Source organism: Myotis davidii, unplaced genomic scaffold (genome assembly GCF_000327345.1).
Source record: "Myotis davidii unplaced genomic scaffold, ASM32734v1 scaffold9, whole genome shotgun sequence".
NCBI lineage: Eukaryota > Metazoa > Chordata > Mammalia > Chiroptera > Vespertilionidae > Myotis > Myotis davidii.
The window spans coordinates 42972-49822 of record NW_006299435.1 but is presented as its reverse complement, the minus strand read 5'-3'; the positions used below and the strand labels follow the sequence as shown (position 1 = coordinate 49822).

Here is a 6851-nt window from a genome sequence, read left to right as displayed (position 1 = left end):
CACCCCTTTCCCAGAAGAGAAAGTGAAAGCTTCATCCAGGATGCAACAGCCACCGTCTGGCCCAGGCAGCCCAGGCACACACCCCAGAGCCCAGCTTAGTGGTTTTCATGATGCTGGCCTCGCGGCAGCTGGCACTCAGCATAACCTCCCATCACCAAGAGCTGCTGCTCCAGCAACATCAGGGACAAAGGGAAGGAGAAGCCCAGCTGGAGGCAGCGGGAGGTGGCACTCTTCTCTCTGTGTTGGGGCCATGCGACTGGGTGGGGAAAGGCAAGCAATGAGGAACTAGGGGCTGCTCTCTGGGACACTGGTTTTCATTCTTTGTTGACGTAGAGGTGGGGGAAAGGTAAAAATACCATATCATGCCCCCATATCTTTTCAGGTCAATGAAGGGATCCATTGGGCTCAGCAGGCAAACCTAGTCTCTACTTATTGTGGGAAGCTTGAGGATCAGATTGCCAGGCAAAACAGGTCTTTATTGTATCCATCTTTGAAAAGTACTGCATTCTCTAACTAGAGAAAGAAATTAAACCGAGAAGACAGATAAATGACATAACTTATGAGATGATTTATAAATGAATAGGCTTACATAGACTACTAGGTTTATAAATGTTTTTCTTCTTGTACTTAAAAAGATAAAATATAACTTATTCTATATAATAAAAACCTAATATACAAATCGACCAGAATGACTGGTTGGCGAGGGGCGGGGCTGGCGAGCAGGCAGCACCAGGCCAGCCAAGGCAAGTGCCAGTGGGCAGAGGGAGGGGACAGCAATTGTAACGAGGGGGACAGCGGGCGGCGGCAGAGGGGTGATGAGGGGTGGGGTTGGCTACACCCAGCACTATCCCCTGATCAGCCCACAAGGGAGACCAGACTATGGCTAAGGCCCATTCCCTGGGGGAGTAGGCCTAAGCCATCAGTTGGACATCCCCTGAGGGCTCCTGGTCTGCAAGAGGGCACAAGGTCGAGCTGAGGGATCCCTGAGTGCACGAATTTTCATGCACCAGGCCTCTAGTATACAATAAAATACACATATAGGGTGGGGCAAAAGTAGGTCTACAGTTGTTCATATAGAAAATAACACAATAATTAATAATAATGCAAGAATAAATCCGTTTTGTGTACTCACAAGTGTAAGCCTACTTTTGCCCCACCCTGTATTTTAAGCATTAGTTCTAAGAGTTTTGACAATGTTATACATCCATTTAGCCATCACCAAAAGCAAAATATGAACCTTTCCATCACCCTAGGGAGTCCACTTGTGCCTCCTTCCTGTCAGTTCCTGCCCCACCCTCTCCCACTCTGGTACCGCTTTCTGATTTATATCACAGACATAGCTTAGCCTATTCTTGGATTTCAAATGGAATCACAATATATACTCTTTTATGTCTGGCTTCCTGTGTTAAACACGTATTTTAGATTCATCCAGGTTGTGTGTATCAGTAGTTCATTCCTCGCTTCTGCTGTCCATTCCATAGATGTGCCACAATTTGTTTATCAAGTCTCTGGCTGATGGATTTTTGGGTTGCTTCCTGGGTTTAGCTATAATGAATCAGGCTAATGTGAAAGTTCTTACACAAATCCCTCTGTGGACATGATATTCCTTTCTCTTGAGAGTTACCTAGGAGTGCAATTGTAGAGTCATAGGGTAGGTCTTTGTTGAACATTCCCAATAGGCATGTATGAAAGTTCCAATTGCTCTACATCCTTACCATCACTTGATATTATGAATCTATTTAAATGTAGGAGTATGTGAAGTGATATCTCATGGTTTTAGGATGACTAATGATGGTGAGCACATTTTCATATGCTATTGGCCATTTGTATCTACTTTTTAAATGCGATTTTTAAAGTCTTTTGTCTATTTTTCAAAAACTAGGACAATTATGTTTTGATTATAGACTTGTGAGATTTTAATAGATGCTGGATATAAGCCTTTTTTAAGATAGTATATTGAAAATAACCCAAACAAAATTTTTAGTCCATTTCTTTGCCTACAAACTAAGAGAAATTAGACTAAAACTAAGACAACAAGCATGAAAGGAAGAGCCTGCCTTCCTTTCTATTTTGGCTTCTGTTTTGTTTCCATAAAACTGAGTCTATGACAGGTCTGTTTGCTGTAGGGAGATCCCAGAGGGATCCTGGGGCCAGGATCTGTGGAGGGAAAGGTCGAGGTCCCAGGGAGGAGCAGAGCAAAACAGAGGTGCTTGCTGGGACAGAGAGGCTCAGAGGTCTGGTATCGAGAATCTGCATCTAAACCAAATGTGAAATATGTCCACATTCAATATCCACTGTTTCTGTATTGTTTTTCTCCCCTTCCCTATCTTCTTCCACCCTCACCACCTAAAACCAATAAACAGAGGGCTCAAATCTGTTATGAGGCCTGAAGAATATGAATTCCGAGGAACTACTCAGCAGAACGCCTGACTCCTAAGCCGCCCTTCCTGTACCTAAATGCTTTTTACTCTGTGTCTGACTCTCTCTTCCCATTCCACCCACACACTGATGCCCAGAGCCTGGTAATGATCTGAATTGTGTAATGCTTTTTCCTGATTGATTTGTGTATTTCTAATGTTTGCTGGAATTTAAATTAGTCTCTTTTCCACAGGGCGTCCCCAAAAATCTATACACACATTTGAGCGAAGAGCTCAATTGATGTTTCTTTCTTTTCAGATTTAACCCATTGGAATGAATAATTATTCAAAGAGCGTATACATTTTGGGGGGATACCCTGTATTTTCTATTTGCTCAAGGAATGTTCTTTCATTGGGTTCCTCCTCTCTACTTTCTTTTTGGGGTACAAGGCTGGCATAACAGGCAATCATTTATTCTTTTTAAGAAAAAAATTTGTTTTCAAACCTAACGCTTGCCTACTGCTAATGAACAAACCTAGCTTTCTAGCTTCATCTCCTGCACTGTTACATGAACTGATCAGTGAGCTGCTTTCCTCACTGACCCTGAGAGATAGCTCTTCCCTCTCCAGTCTCCCTCCCTGGTCCAGTGGCCTTGAAATGCCCCCTCCTCTCAGTCTGTTCAAGTTCTCACTGCCTTCAAAGTAACCTCTCTGGCATGAAATGACCCCCAGGCCAGATGTTTATCCCTGGCTTATCTCATCACATGGGGCAGGGGCTAGTTTGCCAATACAGAGATAAGACTCCGAAAAGAAAAACTGGCAATGGGAATGAATTCAGTGCCTTAACTCCATCTGGAAAAGAAGCCTGGAAGAATTTGTTCAGGGCAGAAACTAGGGCCTGAACCAAATAAAGGAAAGAACACAAGGTGCCCACAGGGAATTCAGCTTTTAATCGACCTATTTTGCTTTCTCCTTCCACTCAATTAACTCCTTCTCAGCTCCTGGCCCACTCACTCTTGGCTCCAGTGGCCTCTCTCTCCCTGGCTCTCCTGAATTAATTGGAGTGTTAGGGTACAATGACCTCTTTGAGAGACACATTGGCAACATTTCTATTCTAACAACTGTCTACTCTAGAGCCACAACCATAAGGGAAATCAGAGAAGGAACTAAACAGAAATTTATAAAGAGTAGGAGGCAGTGGGAAATGGGAAGGCTCACACCAAAATGAAGCCCAAGGCTTTCCTGCCAGATGAGATTCACTGAATCCAGCATTCTGCTGCCAAAGATTAGCCCCGGGGACTTGGCTTAGCAGCTGCCTTGGGCTCTGGTCTCAGGAAGCCCTCTCCATTGGTTCCTCCCATTTTCTGGGTCTTTCCCAGTATTTCTATGAAGAGAACACGTCAGCTTCTCCCCTCCCAATGTTTTATTCTACACCTGCCTGTACCAAAACTCACCTGCCCCTTCCCTTCCCACTTCCTGTGGTCTATTCCCATCAACTCAGCTCTTCGTTATCACCTGCAAAGTTGGAAATCTCACTGTGTAGTCCTTTTCTTCAGCTCATGATAATGATCACAATGGAAAAATAAATTGTACCTTGTGCCTGTATTCCAGTGTAGACAGTGGGTTAAGAATTTGACTAACTTTCTTTTATTAAATCCTCATAGCAACTCTGGCAGGAAACTAAGACACAGAGAAGTCAATTCATTTTCCCCATGGTCACAGAGCTAAGCATCCAACTACATACAAAGTCCAGTGCTCTTGACCATGGTATTATATCAATAAGGCTGGTCCAAGAACTGACTCTGAGGGTAGCTTTCTTTTCATTATTTTCATTTCAGAGAAGTGCCCATTTAATCATTCTCCTGTTTTCTTCTTAAAAGAAAAACAACCTTCATTATAATTCCATTTTCTTTATTTCACATAAACCTTTTAAATTAATCATGTGTTCCTTGAATAGATCAATACATTGTGTTTGTGACCATTTATAAATGCCAGGAATAATTTACCCTTGCAAGAAAACACACAGCCTACAGCCTTCCCCCAATAGGATATTTTTGTTTAAGAGTTTGGTTATGTTTTGTGTGTGTGTGTGTTTTTCTCAAGCTGACTCTGCCAAATCACTTAGCACAGAGGTAATGCTAACCTATCTAGAAGTTTATGACCCCTTAGAAGCATTTTTCATGAGCAGGAGACACATCTGCACTATGATATTAGGGTGTGAGTGGTGGGAGGGGAGAATCAGCAGGCAGAAGTGTAGCCTGCCCCAGGTAGGCAGGAGCGATGCCTTTGCTTCTTACAGCAGCTGCGTGAGCACTCAGGGGTTCCCCAATGTGACCTGGGAACCAAGTCAGAGAGAAACAATGGGGAGTAATATGATGGTCTATTTGACTGCTTAAAATATGGAAGTAAATACAGATATGAAAATATACTGTGCATAATAATAACAATGCCAATTACAATGCATTAAGTGTTGATTAAGTGCCAGGAACTTTGCTAAAAATGTTCTATGTATTAACTCATTAAATCCTTAATAACCTGATGGGCCAAGAATTATTCTTTTCATCCCCATTTCTAAGATGAGGAAACCAAGTAACTTCTCTAAGGTCACACAATTAGTAAAGTTGGTGAAACAGGTTTAAGCCCAGGCAGGCTAACTCAAAACACTACACACTGATGACTGTGCCATCATGTCTCTCAGCACATGGTGTGTGTGTGTTTATATATGTGTAATATATGTATATGTGTATATCTATCCCATATGTTACATACATTAAGGTCCAAACCCATTCCAACTAAGAGTGGGAGAAAGGGTCCAAGGCATTTAATTGTAGTGAGATTGCTCTGAAATTCATGGATTGTCAATGGCAAAATGAGCATATTTCTGTTTTATGATGTCATTATTTTTACTAAGATGAGAAAAGTGAAATCTAAATATTCTGCACTGACCTACACATTGTGGATGGTAGGGAAATACATATTGCAGTGAGAGAGACAGTCAGTTTCATGGGAAGAACTACTTTATCTATAATGGGTTTGTATATTGATATAGGTTACCACTATAAAATTAAAATAAACTGAATTGCCATAGTCATCTATTCTTCTTGTCTAAGAATATAATGTAAAGTTCTTTTCTGTTAATTGATTTACAAAGTGATGAAGTCAGTGAATTCTAATGTAGATTATTTTAAAGGTATATCATACCATTTCCCTAATTTAGAAATATGTGATCCATCTAAAGAGTTAAAATATTTTTTATGTAGCTATATGAAGACCTTTGGGGATATAACAAGAATTTTCTGGAAAAGCAAAAGGACTTGGCAGGAAAGAAATACACTCAGTTGTTTTCCGTTTTTGGCAACATAATGTAAGAAGATATTGCAACATGCTGTAGTTGATGAGCTCCAATGTTCAGCTACCTAATTTCTATTCCAATTGTATCGTTTGGATAACTGAACAAGTTTTATGACCAATTTCATGTTCTTGTCTTCATTATCATCATGATTAAAGCTGAAATCTCTGATATAATCATGACTGATCTTGAGTGGTTATTTTGTCCTTATCTTTGCTTCTTAATCAGTGTGAGACTTGTAGGAATCTATTCTGTTTTCTAAAGACCTCCCTTTGTTGAAGAGCTACAACATCTTTTGTTCACGTGTTCTGGTGCTTATCAATGCCTCAGTGTCAGAATTATTTTCTCCCCTGTAAGCTAAACACCTAGTACAGGAGAAAGTGAAGCCCCATCTAACCTGGTCAATATTTCGAATGGCCAGTGCTATAGCAACAATAAATTAAATTTATTTTGATAGGCTGAAGAACTGGGCCAGCAAAAAAATAAGTAAAATTTGAGAAGGAAAATATATAAAAAGCTTTCATTTATGTTAATAAGAAAGTCAGCATATTCGAAGCAATTACCTTGAAAAAACAACCAGTGGCTTTTAAGAGAGCACAGGCCTAGACAAGATTGGTGATGAAGTCACTGAAAAGGCTACTGTCTCCTGGGCTGCACTGGGAGGTGCCAGTGTCCTGAACACGCCACATCCAGGTGTGTCTAGTAAGCCAGGCGCAGCTAACTAGAGTCCCTTCCGCAGCAGGTGAACAGGGGAGTCAGGTGTCTGGAAACTGTGTCACATCAGAAAGAGGTAAATAAATTGGAAATATGTACCACAGAGCAGAGCTGACGATGAAACAGTCATCAAATTTTTAAAGTCGGAGGGGACTGCAGAAATAACCTACACAATCCCAGCATTTTTCAGATAAAGGAAAAGAGGCCTATGACGACCATTTTAAAACATGTTCAGGCTGCCAAATAAAAGAGGGAGCAGATCCAGGACCAAAGTGTAGGATGGTGAAGAAATCCTGAGCTCCTCTTGTCTCTCCTCGTCCCCCATCCCCTGCTCTGAGCTCTGGAAACATTCTGGTAGAGGTTGGGGTGCATCCGCCAGGGATGCCAAATCCTGGCCACCAACTTTGTACCTGTCCTCTAGGTGAGCTCTCT

At 41.5% G+C, this 6851-nt stretch overlaps 1 protein-coding gene across 1 annotated transcript in view; it reads right to left on the bottom strand.

The window, feature by feature from the left end:
* Window positions 1-6851, bottom strand: part of LOC102754027 (kalirin-like) — a 131497-nt gene that overhangs the window by 102727 nt on the left and 21919 nt on the right. The gene's annotated exons all lie outside the window — the stretch shown is intronic.